Source organism: Myotis myotis, unplaced genomic scaffold, assembly GCF_014108235.1.
Source record: "Myotis myotis isolate mMyoMyo1 unplaced genomic scaffold, mMyoMyo1.p scaffold_m19_p_2, whole genome shotgun sequence".
NCBI classification, from domain to species: Eukaryota; Metazoa; Chordata; class Mammalia; order Chiroptera; family Vespertilionidae; genus Myotis; species Myotis myotis.
This window is the reverse complement of record NW_023416324.1, coordinates 177662704-177678379: the sequence shown is the minus strand read 5'-3', so window position 1 is coordinate 177678379 and position 15676 is coordinate 177662704. Positions and strand designations below refer to the sequence as shown.

Here is a 15676-nt window from a genome sequence, read left to right as displayed (position 1 = left end):
AATTAAAAATGGAACTTCCATTTGACCCAGTAATCCCACTTCTAGGAATATATCCAAAAAAAAACCAAAAACCCAGAAACACCAATCAGAAAGGATATATGCACCCCTGTGTTCATAGCAGCACAATTAACAATAGCTAAAATTTGGAAACGGCCTAAGTGCCTATCAGCAGATGAGTGGATTAGAAAACTGTGGTACATCTATACACAATGGAATACTACGCTGCTATAAAAAGAAGGAATTCTTACCATTTGCAGCAGCATGGATGGAACTGGAGAGCATTATGCTAAGTGAAATAAGCCAGTCAGAGAAAGATAAATATCACATGATCTCACTCATTTGTGGAATATAATGAACAAAATAAACTGATGAACAAACATAAAAATAGAACCAGAGTCACAGAAGCATCAAACAGACTGTCCAACCTATGACAGAAAGCTGGGGGGGGGGGGAGGCGAGCAGGGAGAGAGGGCATGTGAAAGGGTAAAAGATCAACCAAAGTACTTGTATGCATGCATATGAGCATAACCAATAGACACAGATGGGGGGGGGGGCGGGCGGGAGTGGTCAATGGGGGAAAAAGGAGACTTATGTAATACTTTAAACAATAAAGAATTTAAATTTAAAAATAACTGACTCAGTACTAGAATTTTCCACTCTTAGCTTTCTTATCTTTTACAAAAATTATATGTTGCATTCCCAAGTTACTTCACAGACATTATATACTATCATAACAATAACACAGTGTACTTTTATTCCCTACCATTTTCCATAATTGTAATTAATGTGGTTAAAGTCTGTCATCCCACTAGATTATAAACTCTGTAAAACCAGTGGTCATGTCTGGTCTTGCATGTGCCCAGTCCATGGTATCTCTGGAACACTGTAGGTGTTCAGCATATATTTGTGGCTAAATGAATTAATTTCTTCTACTTGTTGATTGCTTCAATTCTTGTTTTTTAATCATAAAGAATGTTTTCTTTAGCATCAACATTATCAATCCATTGATTGATGACTGTTTCATTACCCTACTATTTATAAAGATGTTATGTTTATACCTGCAATATTTGGGGTCTATAATGTTGCACTACAGGTCTTTAAGACAAGCATGAAATGTGGTTCTAATATGAGTCACTTACACTTCTATTGTTAAAACAGTTATATGAAATTCAATCCTGGAGTGAGGGGTGGAGGGTGAGGGGGGAAGATTAATAGGGACACTTTATTATTATCTCCAAGTTCCTATTCCACTAGAAAATGATCAAAAGTTTGAGAGCCCTTGTATTTGTAAAAGATGTGCTTTTGTGATGATAGGGGTATATTTCTTTTAGTTGACACCCTCTGGTTCAGAGGTTATAGACATATAATTTCTAGAAATTCTTGCTTCTTCTCAACCATGATTATGTCAAACATAATTATGTCAATCAGAGCTTGGCTTAACTCCACTTGGAGTGACACAGCTTGTACTAGCTGTTTCTAAAGCAAGATGAGAATGAAGAGGTCCTCCCAACTCAGGATAATGCTTCCAAGTCATTAGACCTCTGTGTGCTTTGTTTTTACAAAAGTAATGGCAGGGTCCTCCATGTCTTAAAATCCAGGCCTAATGTGAGACATGAGAAAGGATTCCTTGCGAACTGTCAGGACCACGCATCTATACTCAAACAGCTTCAAATTGTTTTGTTCTAATTAACCTCAGTATTTCTACCACGTAAGAAAGATCCACTTCTAGAGGCTCTTATTTTAAACTATTTCACTTAAGGCAGCATTAAGGGAATTTGGGTAAAAACAAAACTTAAACAAAACAAGAAAAAGAAGTGTTAATTACTTTAGGGAAATGTGTAAATTCCCTATTCATTGAATGCTCAATGGTTATTTGTTCTTATGGCTTTTTAGTGAGTATTTATTGTGCTCATTCACAAGCTGCTTGCTGATTCAAAGATAAGAAGAAATCTGCAAAAGTACCAGTAAGTTCACCAGATATAAAAAGTCATGAAGTTTCTTTTGTTATTAACTCCTTTGGCAACCTTTGCATAAAGCTATCAATGAATCTAAAGAACCAGTTCTGCCAAACTCCAACTGGATATTCTGATATGTAGTGAGAATTTAACCTGTAAATTTTACAAATTGACCCAATTTGCGAAGTTGTAAAAGATGGCTAAATTGTTCCTGACACTATAACAAGTCCTTGAAAAGAGATAAACTCCTCAAACTGTGATGTCTAATTATATTTTAAAAACTTAAGGAAAGGAAGCTTTTTTAATGTTATAAGTGTGGAAGTAGTCATAAAGGGGAGAGCTGCTTGGATTAAAACTGTCAGGTTTTTTTTTTTCTTTTTTTCGGGGGGGGGGGACATTCTACTACTAAGGAGTGGGGAAGTGGGGGGGAAATCTGACCAAGTTTTGCCTTCCATCTTTGGACTAATGTATACAAGTTAAGGTCTCACTCAGAGAGTCCCTCCTTCTCCACTCATCCAGATCCAACCTATTCTTCAAATTTCAGTTAAACACTTTCCCTTCCAACTTCTGCCTGAGAAGCTTCCAAATGCACCAGCCATAGAGATTCCCTTTTTCTCTAAAGCAGCATGTCTCTGCTGCTCATTATATCTCGTATTTCTTGATTGTTGCTTTTATTGAACTGTCCTCTTCTCCATAATCAGAGTGTAAACTCCAGGAGGGTTAGGAAAGTGCTTTATTTCCTTTTCAACCAGGAGGGGTGTTATGATGAGCCAGTCATAAGGTGCTGTCTGGGGGAGTCAGGAAATCTACCCAGAGGAGATACCCCAAAACAAGGTTCTCTCAGTTGTAGGCCTCCACTTAACCAAATGGTCCAGCAAAGTCTCTAGGTCTCTCTGTCTTCCTTCTTTCTATACTTAGATCTTTCTGAAAGCACATCCACCTTATATTCAATGCTTTTGGTTCTGCATCACTGATAAGACTTCCTTCGTTTCTTTCTTGTGAGGTCAGAAAAAGCTGAGCTAGAAATAAGACTGCTAAAGGTTTAATGGGTACCTCTATATTATGCATGCTGTGGTGCTACTGCATATGGATTGGTTCCAGGTCACTGGTTGGCAACCCTGTGCTCCAGTTCCGGAGTGGTGTTTCAATTGCAGACTTCACTGTCTGTTGAGCAAGTCCGTTATTTGTGTCAGAACAGAACATAAATAAGTAATAATGCAGCAGACCTTCCACCAAGGGATTTTTGTGTTCTGCAAGCAGGTACCATGGTGGCATTATGCCCACTTTATGAGTAGCTGGCTCAGAATGGAAAAAATGTATGAATTTAAAAAGCATAGAAATGAACTTCCAGAGTTTTGCCCCCTATATTAAAAAATAGGCTTTGTCATTTGAGTAGATATTTGCATACCCATGTTTACAATAGCATTATTTACAAAAGTCAAAAGTTGGATACAACCCAAGTGTCCATCAACAGATGAATGGATAAACAAAATGTGACATATACATACAATGGCATATTATTCAGCCTTATAAAAGAAATAAAATTCTGACACATGCTACAAGATGGATGAACTTTGAAGATATTACACTAACTGACATAAGCCAGTCACAAAACAACAAATATTGTATGAGTCCATTTATATGAGGCACCTATAGTAGTCAAATTCACAGAGGCAGAAAGTAGAATAATTGTTGTCAGGGACTGGAGGAAGAGAGGAATGAGTTAGTGTTTAATGAGTACAAAGTTTCAGTTGGGAAAACACATTTTCTTAAATTCACTAAGCAGCGCTGTTCACAGCATAATGGTAGTGATGACTACACAACAATGTAAATGTACTTAGTACCACAGAATTGTACACTTAAAAATGGTTAAAATAGTGAATTTTATGTTATGTATATTTTACTATACTAAAAAGGGGAAGCTTTCATGACCAATCTTAATAATATTTCTTATTTCCTCAAAAGTAACAAACGGATAAGAGACTAAAAATAGAATCCTACCCATCTCTTCACTTGGCTAACTACAGCCTAGCTAGCTGTTCCACTGAGTTATACAAATAAGATTGACCCCCTGATTATTTTCTACTTAGTTGTTAAAAAGTAAGTTGTTTAGACTCTAGAGGAAGTACATATTTTAATAATGTTTTAAAACTTTTCTTTAAATCACAACCTTCACATACCTGCCCCTAAATATTTCCCATACATATTGATATCTGAAATTCCATGCACAGTGGCATACAACTTGTATTCCAAAATAGAAAATAGAAGGTAATATGCACAGATAACTTGGGAAAGGAAACACATTTTCTTAAATTCACTAAGCACTGTCGTTCACAGCATAATCTTACAACATCCTGCATATCAACAACTAGTGAACCTCTTAAAATTCTTATCCTAGAGCTACTAAATCAGCATCTTTGGAACTGGTGACTTGTAACCTGCATTTTAAATTAGCTCCTCTAAGTTACATCTATACACACTAAAGTTTGAGAATCAGTAAACTAAGACAGAAGTAAATGATACCAGTAACAGAAATATCTCTCCTAAAAAAAAGAAGGAAAATGTGATCAGAGAGGAATCAGATCAGAGGACAAAAACATGAGACTGGGTACACCAAAATCAAAATTATAACATGTCATTACCCTGTCTCCCCACTGTACTCGCTAATCCTTTAACTAAGATAGACATTGGGATCATGTCACAGATTTTAATAACAGAATGACAAAGAAGCAAAAGCTTTCAGGAGGAAATGCATTGAGGGGAACATCTGGGTTTATTAAGTATTTTGTAGAATTTGAAGGAAAAACCTAGTGTGTCATGTATCAATGGCAGGAATGGGAACAGGGCACAGTCTCTTGGTATTTTCATCTTTGACCAGCCTGCCCAAACCCAACTCTATATAACTTTGCATTATATAGAGTTTAAATTTTATTTGAATTGCATGGATAACTTCTATATAGGGCCACCCAAAGATCTGTATGCTTTCCTTCCTTGCATTTTCCTGTCTTGCATCTTTGAAAATTGTGGAGTATCTTCCTATGGCCCAAAAATATCACATAGAAGGTGTTGAAGCAATTAAAAGAAAGCATAAAGTGGTTTTGTCTCTCTAAGAACTACTTTTCCATCTCCCCCAAAAAGGGCAGAGGGCTTAAAATCCCCCCCAAAAAAGGGCAGAGGACTTAAAATCCAAAACAGCAAAATATTAAATAGTTTAAAATATTGTCAGTTATGCAAAAGCCTTAGTGTTGAGAGCAAAATGGTGTGTTTCACTTTAGAAATGGAATTTTCAAACTAGTGACAGGATGTCCAAATAGAAACCTCTGACAGATCACTGCAGATACAAATGTGCAGCTAACAAGACGGGGAAGGCCTGGAGACGATGATTTGATTATTGTCAGTTATGCAATGGTTATGTCATTATAATGAATGAAATATCTGAAAGGAAAGAGTGAAAAAAGCATGTGGCAGGAGTTTTAAGAGTAGCCAGTGGAAGGGACAGGAGACCAGTAATCATCGAAATTGGATAAGAACTATAGTGGCTCAGAGTTTCAAAGACCAAGGAGGAAGATAACCAAGAAAGAGGGGATTTCAGATGCATGAAGCATAAAATGTTCAGGAAGTTATGAACCAGTTTGGACTGACCAAGTAACATTAAAAAAAATGGTAACAACTTCCACCTTTCTTTTAATTTCCAAATTTTATGCCAAAGGCTATGACATTTATTTATATGTATGTACTGATATCTATGCATGTATGTATATAAAACTTCCCATTACTGATATCTATGTATGTATGTATATAAAACTTCCCATTATGCAATAATTTGATTTGTGCTATTAAACATGTATATTGGCATTATAGAGTTATAAGCACTAAGCACAACATACGCATTCTCTTCAGGTTGCTAATTCCTAAAAAAGGGAAGCCATTTCTGTTTTAGTTGTTAGTTTAATTTTCTTCCCAAACTATTAGCATAGGAGAATGAATTAATGAGTCAACCTGATGTTAATGAGAAAATTACACTTTAGGGTCTTTTTTACTGAAAAGAAAGTATTCTTTCCCAACATGAATGGTTTTGAAACCCAAAATAACACACTATCATAGGAATTTCAAGCTGGAAAGGTACAGATTATTTTAGGAACTGAGAACCAACAAAGTTCAGGTGACCTAAAACTAGATAGTATTTTAAAATAAAATCTTGAAGAAAGGAAAGTCTATGTCCCAGATAAATTATAGTATGATGAGGTAATAATGAATCTTACCATGTTAGTGGGCAGGTACTATTAGGGCTGAGTCTAAATATGTATTCCCCTTAAATCATCCTGTGTAGAGTAGACTAAGATTCAGTTCTCTCAGCTCACATTGATAGGGTAAATCGAGTTTTTTATTGCAGCTGTGTTTCTGCTGATAAGGCAAAATGAAGAATACAAGTACTTAATCATCACATCTTCTCTAAAATGATACAGAAAAACACTTATTTTTAGCTGTTTACTGTGCTTTTTTTACCTTTCCTCTCAATTATGTACATACATATTAGTTTTTAAATTGCTTACCTACACAAAGTACATTAGCTTCTCATAGATTTGTAGTCTGACTTCATGTTTATTCCTCTACAGAAATGAGCACATCTCTGAAACTATCCAGTAACAAATTTAAAGCTATATGCTTAGAAGAACAACTGGGGAACAGAAAGTCATTTTCTTTTAGCTTGTTTAACTAAAGACAAACAGATGTACCAAAATGAAAACTCTGTACTATTTATAATTGCTTTTTCTTTGTCCTCTTTCTCCTTTTTGGTTGTTGTTGAGCTGGGGAACTTAAATCATGACATTATAACATCTGGATAGAAGAGTTGTCCACTTTCAATTTAAAATGATCTCATTTTTGGTATCCTTAAAAATCATGTTTCCCCACTGTGTTGATTATTTACTGCGATGCAGCAGCATCCTCTTCTGATCCTCCCCAATCTCACTTAGTGGTCTTCTTACCCCCACTGAGAGACTGATAAACCCCTGCAAGTCTGCTGACTCTTTCTCACCTATATTCTGGACCCTTGAGTTCTTGTGGACTCAGAGAAATAAATACTCACTGATTTATTTATACACTTGTTGGACCACAAAGGTCCTAGGGATGTCAGCAGGCACTCTCCATGCCATACCTGCCCTCCATATTCTCTGCTCTTTTGCTCCGCAGTTGCTATGGTGTGGTGAACCTCAGAAAATCTACCAAAGTCCCAGAGAGAAAGAGTGATTCACAAAGAGTAAACCCACTAGAAGAAGAGGAGGAGAAGGGATTTACCATCACTCTCCACAGAATTCATTCCAAGGGAGAAATCTATATAGGAAATGTCAAAGCATCTAACCAGTTTGGCTCAGTGGATAGAGCATTGGCCATGGACTGAAGGATACCAGATTCTATTCCAATCAAGTGGTCAAGGGCACATACCTTGGTTGTAGGCTTGATCACCAAGCAGTTGATGTGTGTCTCTCTCACATCAATGTTTCTCTCTCTCTCTCTCCTTCCTCTGCCCCCTTCCACTCTGTCTAAAAATCAATGGAAAAATATCCTCCAGTGAGGATTAATGAAGAAAGAAAGAAAGAAAGAAAGAAAAAAAAGAAAGAAAGAGAGAGAGAGAGAGAGAGAGAGAGAGAAAGAAAGAAAGAAAGAAAGAAAGAAAGTCTGAAGCTCTCTTTACTTGCCTATATCTCCATTCCCATTCTAAATCTTTATACTTATTTATAACTAGTATCCCAGTGCATGGATTCATGCACATTGAAAGGAAAATAATTAGAAGAAATATTTTAATATCACTATTCGCCCTTTCTCTATAATAGAAGTGTCAACCAAATTCAAGATCGACAATGACAGATCAAAACACACACGTGCGATTGGTGCCAGCGAAAGCTTTATATGTATCACACATGCGTGAGTCAACTTAGCCTTTTATATATATAGAATAAACTTGCTTAATTAGACCTGATTTCTGATATAGCTAAACTTTTTCCAGCCCAGTGAAGCACCCCAACTTCTCTTTCAGGTAATTGTCAGCAACACAGCAGTAAATATCAACACGAAGCAGATTATTATTGTAGATCACACAGGGAGAACAAAGGGTTAAATATTTAACTGAAGCAGTGTTTGACTATATTCTGCACAGTGAGAAAACCTGAAGTCATTTTCAAGTTCCACCATTTCTTATTTTCAGTCAGGTCAAGTTTCTAAACTTTCTAAATCTCCGTTTTCCAACTAATGAAAAGAAAACAGGATTCTACCAAGTGTCCTATCTATCTACTTCAGGACTTCTGTGAGGATCAAATGAGATGAGGCATGTGAAAATGCTTTACAAATATTTGGTTAAATTGTAAAATGTTTGCACCTGGCTAAAAAGCAAGTCAGGTTCCTGGGCTGAAGAAACTCCAAGGAAGCTAGTCACTAGGAAGAGGAAGCAGGGCATTGCTACATGAAGTCATTACCCGGCGCCCACAGCCACCATTTCCAAGCTGGGCTGGGCTGTGTGCACATTTTGCGCCATGGGGTCTTGGCAGCGCACATCACAGTGAGAAATCAAACTCCCGTTCCGTCAAACTCCCAAGGGGACACTTTGCATATTAGGCTTTTAAATATACAGATGGCCAGTGCGCATCATGGAAGCTCCTGCATTAAGCGTCTGCCCCCTGGTGGTCAGTGCACATCATAGCCACCAGTTGGACGGACAGACACTTAGTCTTTTATATATATAGATAGCTGCTTTAAAAGTCCTTATCTGTTAGTCCCATCATCTCTGTCATTTCTAGGTCTGTTTCTATTAAAGAATTTTTCACCTGACTATGGGTCACATTGCATGTCTAGTAATTTTTTATGGATATTGGACAGTGAATTTTATTGTTGAGTGGTTTTTCTATGTTTCATTAAAAGGAGTTGAGATTTGTTCTGGCAGGCAATTAATTTTCTTGGAGATTAACCTGATCATTCTGAAGTTTCTTTTTCAACTTTATTAAGATGAGTCTACGATGCACTTTACTCTAGGGCTAGTTTTAGCCCTCCTTCTTAGGACTAAAACTATAAGTATAGCCTTTTGGGGAGTCCCTATTGAATTCCCTGAGTGTAACAGGCCTTTATAATCCTAGCTGGTCAAAATTAAAACATCTCCCAATGCTCTAAAACTCTGATGGTTGTTCAGCATACAGCTTCCCTGTAGCTGGTCTCTGTCTGGTCTTGTAGAGTCTCACCCTACACATGTATAGTTTACTATTTAGTCAAATACTCTAAGGGAAAGCTATTCAAATTTATGGCTTTCTTTTCCTGATTAGCTCCCTCCTCTTTGGTCCCCTGCCCCATATATTCCAGTTGCTTACCCCTCCTAAACTCTCATATCTCTCTTCTTGCTCAGCAAGGTGGTCATACTCTGTCTGAGTTCCACTCTGTGCACCATTGTACAGTAAGTGCCTCCAGCCAAAGCACTAGGCAATTGTAGGGCATATCTACCTTAATTCCCTTCTCTCAGACACTGCAGCCCTGCATTACCTGTTATACAATGTCTGAAAATACTTGTTTCATATATTTTGTCCAGGAGGGAGGGGAGTGTTTATTATGGAAGGGTCAGTCTAGCACAAGTTAATCAGTCATTGCTGAAAGTAAAAGTCAAGGCTTTTGATTTTCTCAATATCTACTATTGCTGGCAAGCCCTAAGATAATGAGTATCCTTCTATGATTATGCCCAAGTGAAAAGATCTCCATTTAATTATTTTGACCAGAAAAAAATAATAAATCATACTGTCATACCTTATCCTCAATTTTCATAGATATGTAAACTATATTGTAGAGTCAAATTGTATCACTACTATAGTAACTATAATCTAGATATGCAATGTAGAGAGACAGGGCTAGAAGACTGATTCACAAAATATGACAAAAGAGAATTTACTTGGAGACAGGAAGGTGAGATCTAAACATTATTTCTTAGAGAATAAAGGAAAAGCAACTTCCTGGAGAACAAAGAACAGATTAACTTCTCTTTTCTAATAAAATTGAAGAGTATCAGACTTTAATAATATAGAAGCCTACAGTCAAAGACGAGATGGGGAGCTGGGGTTTATACACGGAATGGCCTTGGGAAAAGAAAACAGAATGCACTACAAAGAGGGCAAACAGAGGCTACATTGAGGAAGATCTAAAAGAATTTTCATGGTTTCCTCCAAGGCTTTAGTTGGGATGTGGTAAGGCTAGCCTTAGAACAAAGTGTGTCACGTGGGTCTTGCATGGAACTTAGGAGAAGCTAAAATGAACAATTATGATAGAGTTTCAGGAAAATTTAAAGGGTGTACAAGCACGCTAGAAAGCCTCACATGAGTTCTGAGACAAAGCAAGGCATCAACATTTGAAAAAAAAGTGTATATATATATATATACAGAATTTGACCAGAAAATTTCAGCTGCAATATGCTGTCAATCCAGTTAGTATTTCTTGTATAAAACATATTTGTGCTTAATCTTCTTAATAGAATCTATCATAAGAACACTTAAAATTCAACTCTCTCCATGATTACTGGGAAAGGGGTTTGTGTTAATTCCATAACACAAATTTCCAAGTAAATGATATAAACATGTATTTGATTGAGTTCTATGCCACTAATTAATTTCTTGCTGCAGAGACTCTTTGGTCAGGATATAAGTTATCTTTAATTTGGCCAGAAATAAGAGGCAAAGGCTAGAAAATTTTTAATTATACAGAGATAATCAATGCAATAGTATTTATTATTGTGAAATTATATTGTACTATTGTGAATTTTATTCTTCTCTAAATCTTTAAATTTTAACAAGGGTACCAGTTCTTTTATCTGTGGAACTGATAAAAGCTTAAAAAAATCCATTTTTCTTTCATATCTAAGTCTACAGGTACAGAATTAAGAAAAATTCATCAGATACTATGCTGCTGTAAAAAAGAAGGAACTCTTACCATTTACAACAGCATGGATGGATCTGGAGAGCATTATACTAAGTGAAATAAGCCAGTCAATGAAGGAAAAATGCCACATAATCTCACTCATTTATGGATAATAAAGACCATTATAAACGTATGAACAAAAATAGATACAGAGGCAGAGCTGCCTCGAACAAACTGTCCAACTACAGTGGGAAGGCCGGGGAGGGTTGGGGGGCTGGAGGGGGGAGGGTAAGAGATCAACCGAAGGACTTGTATGCATGCATATAAGCATAACCAATGGACATAAGACACTGGTGGATAGGGGAGGCCAGAGGTTTGTCAAGGGCGGGGGGAAAAAAGGAGACATATATAATACTCTTTGTAATACTTTAAGCAATAAAACAATAAAAAAAATTCATCAGGATAAAAACCAAACATCAACAATAACCATTCATGCTATCTGTTTTTTTTAATTAGGATGTTTCTATGACTTGTTCGTCACTGAACTCCAAGCACTTACAGGTGCTTAGCACAAATAGACACTCAATAAATAGGTGAATGAATGAATTACAGTTCTCATATTCATGCTAGTCACCATGATGCCAATAAAAATGAACACAATAAATTCTGGATCACTGCTAATAAAAGGTCTAATGGTCACATAAAAAAAAATCTTTCCTAACATAATTATGTTTGGTTTTGTTTGTTATTATTGGGGAAGTAGTTGAAATGTGGCCACAGATATGGACATGAAGTGGTTAACAGCAAAGCCCTAGGCTGCTAGGGTTTTGGAGTGATGTTTATAGCTCAAAGAAGGAAGTCATCTGGAGTCAATGACTCTTGCGAAATGGGAGATAATTTTACTCAGTGTTCAACATGGAATTTATTTTACAGAAATCACCATGGTAGATAAGAAATCTCCTTAAGCTCTAGATCTTGGACAGAGCAAAGTAAAAGCATCACAAGCTTAGAAAACCCCATTGACAACTGAAATTAAAGCAATTCCAAACCAAAAGACAATGAAATGTCTACAGTTCACATAACAACTCTAAGTAAGAAGTAATGATTTAATTCAGAAAGACACTGGGTATGATACAAGTGCGGAACCCAGTAGACTGAACGATGCAAAATTTCTAAACATTCCCGGTCTCTTCAGCTGTTCTTCATATATGGTTTCCAGTTGCTTTGCCATCATGGTTTGGACTGCTCCAAATAAGCTTCAGTGTCTTAAAATGTGGCATCAAAGTACACCACAATTGTGATGGTTAATTTTATGTGTCAACTTGGCTGGGCCATGGTGCCCAGATATGTAGTCAAACATTACTCTGGATATTCCTGGGAGGGTGTTTTGGGGTAAGAGTCAGATTTAAATTGGTGGATTTGAGTAAAGCAGAATGCCCTCCACAAAGTGGTTGGGTCTCATTCAATCAGTTGAAGGCCTGAATAAAAACAATAGACCAACCTCTCTGGAGCAATGGGCATTCTGCCAGCAGATGGCCTTCAGATGTGAACTGCAAAATCAGCCTTTCCCAGGTTTCCAGCCTACCAGCTCACCCTGCAGATTTTGGACTTGCCAGCTTCCATAATCACATGAGCCAATTTCTTAATATAAATCTCCTTACACACACACACACACACACACACACACACACACACACACACATCCTACTGGTTTTTTCCCCTGCATAATCCTGATTAATATACCAAATATACATATATATTCCAAATTGCACAGAACTTCACAGAAACTGTCCCAGATACAATGAGATCAACAACAATTAACAAAAGATAAAAGACAAAAAAACAAATGTAAGTCAGGAGAGACAAAAAATAAAGGGGGAAAGAGAGAAAATTACATTTGCTTTTTTAGCTGTCACATAATTTAACTCATATTTAAGCTCAAAGGAAAAAAATACCTTTACAGTTTAAAAAAGAAAATCATCCCATCTGCTTCTGGAATTACATTACCATGCTCCCTGCAACCATCCAGAAAGCACTTTTAATCCAAGTTGAATCAACAACATGGACTACTTTTTTGGAATACCACCATTTGTCTGTTGCTGTAATTTCCAAAGGACATATTTTATTTGCCATAACTACCTCCCAAGCCAAGACATGGTCCCACTGCCCAAAACTGGAATTTATTTACAAGTTCCCTTACATGCAGCCCGATTAATTAAGCCTTGCTTGCCATAGACCAGTATGTGACATATATGTGACATATATGTGTCATCATCACTCTAAGTGTGATAACTACATGTTAATATTTGTACATTGACATTTATCCACCCAAACATATTTATTTAGTATCCAATATGTTCCAGATACTGAACTAGTTATTGAGTGCAGAGTCATGAGCAAGACAGACATGGCCTTTACTTCTGGATTTTGTATTTTAGTGGGGAAGACAGATAATCAATTAGAAAATAAATTATGATACCTGTTATGATGGAAATAAATGGAGTGCTGTGGGATAGAAGAGGTCACCGTTAGGCTGACACCTGAAGATAAAAAGAAAATAAAAGAGAGGGAAGAATATATCAGAAAAGAGCAAATAAATATTCTGAACTGGGGAAAACTTGAAGTATTTTAAAAATATCAGAAAAATCTACAGACTATATAGTTGAATCCCGATAACTGATGGATAGTGTTGAAAATGAGATAGGATGTTTGGAGACCAGATCATAATGGGGTTTATAGTGAATTTATTAGGAAGGATCAAAGCACAATGCAAAAGAATACCATCTATGAAAATGGATACAAGCAGAAGTGTGTGTGTGTGTGTGTGTGTGTGTGTGCGCGCGCGCGCGTGCACACACGCATGTGCCTGGAGAGTTTGAGAAATTCACAATTCCAGAGTGAATACGTATAGACATAGAGAAAAATGATTAGAATATGATTATAACAAGCTAAAACATAATCAATGATATTGAAACCTGTCTGAAGAAGTAATCTGTTAACAAGTCTGAGATATCCCTTAAAGGTACCTCTCCAGCTATCTATTAGTATGTGCATAGAAAGGCTGGGGCGGGGGTGTGTACTCCATATCTTCTTGTCATTGATTCAACAAGAATAGTTCATTATTTGTTTTATATATTGGACTTCCATTTTAAGAAAGTTTTTAAAAATCTTTGAAAAATGCTTCAAAAACAGTAGTTATCTGTATATTTATAAATGTATATAATATATAATATATAATATATAATATATAATATATAATATATAATATATAATATATAATATATAATATATATGGAGAATATATATAAAATCCTGTATTGACTCCCATTTCACTAAGAGTGAAAGCCCTGTTCCTCCAATAGCTACAAACCCTGTACTTCCATGCTAACTGTTTCTGCCACAGTCTTCCTTGCGGTTCCTCAGTACCTTTCTGCCTTAGGACCTTGGTACTAACTGTTCCCTCTGCCTGGAACTCTTTTCTCCCAAATTGGCTGAATGATTAACTCCTTTACCTCCTTAACGTTTTGCTTAAATGTCATCTTCTCAATGAGACCTGCCCTGAGCATTCTATTTTAAAACCTTCTGTACTTCCAATGCCCCTTCCCCTGATTTACTTCTTTTTCTATAGGATTTATCATCTTCTAACATAATATATCACTTACTTACTATGATTATTGCTCATGTCTGTCTCCAGACATGGCCAGTATGTAAGGTCCCTGAAGGCAGGAATCTTGGTTTATTTTTTTTACTATTTTATCCCTAACATATGAAACAGTGTCTAACCCTCAACAAATATTTGCTGAGTAAATTCATTAATTGAAACAATTGTATTTGGAAATTTGACCACTCTATGTCTGCCAATAAGCAAATGTGACACCTAAAGTGAGTAGGATCAAAGTTAAATATTTACACAGATATGCTGGATCTCCCCATGGAGGAGAGCAATAAACAAAACCAATGATACATTCCTAGTTTTGAAATTCTCCTTTGGTTCTGTCATCAATAAAATAAAAAGGAGTTACTGTTTAATAATTAAAAAGTATCAATCACTCTTTCTCAAAGAAATGTCCACATTGCATTAAAATATGGGTATCAAACCAACCTAGAATGCAGCGACAAGAAATACCATTTATTTAGCATCAATTAAACTGTCAATTTTTCTTGGTTATAATCCTGACACGTTCCCTGACAATAGTATTCTCAGGCATTGCCACAGAATGGGACTCTAAGAAGCTTGTAAATTTGAATCTTTATAAGCAGTCATGACAAAATACCTGAAAATAAGCACACTGACCTACTCCATGTGAGCATTACCACGTATCTTTAAACTGTATTTTCAACAATCAGGATGAATTTGTTCTAAAATATCCTCATATTATTTCCAAATCCTTTACATAAACAAAGAAAAACATGGGGAAAATGGCTGGCTGAGAATGGCACTGCAGGTGGCCGCTGCGTGTAGTCAAGCATTGCACATCTCTGGAAGCGTCATGTATGTTGTTCATGGTACATGGATTATGATGTAAATGGACCAACAACTGACCCATTCTCTGCCCTGGTGTTGTACAGTGATCTTTTCTCTTGGAAAAATTAATTCAAAATTACTGAGATAATCAATCCTAGACAGTGAAATATGAACTGATTTACATTAAAATAATATCCTCAAGACATTTACAAGTAACTAAAAAATGGAGATGTAAGAGACACAACTATCTTAAAATGATTCTATATGCTAAGTTACAAATCCTTGTTCAGTTGGCAGTAGGTTTTCTGGTAAACCTTAGAAAATTTTATACCTATATGATCTTATGGCACCCTCAAGTGGATAAATATTAAAC

At 36.3% G+C, this 15676-nt stretch overlaps 1 long non-coding RNA gene across 1 annotated transcript in view; it reads right to left on the bottom strand.

The window, feature by feature from the left end:
- Positions 1 to 15676, bottom strand: part of LOC118676252 — a 99268-nt gene that overhangs the window by 81801 nt on the left and 1791 nt on the right. The window contains exon 2 of the long non-coding RNA XR_004974067.1: positions 13318 to 13378. This is a non-coding gene — a long non-coding RNA (uncharacterized LOC118676252). The remainder of the gene's footprint in view (positions 1 to 13317; positions 13379 to 15676) is intronic.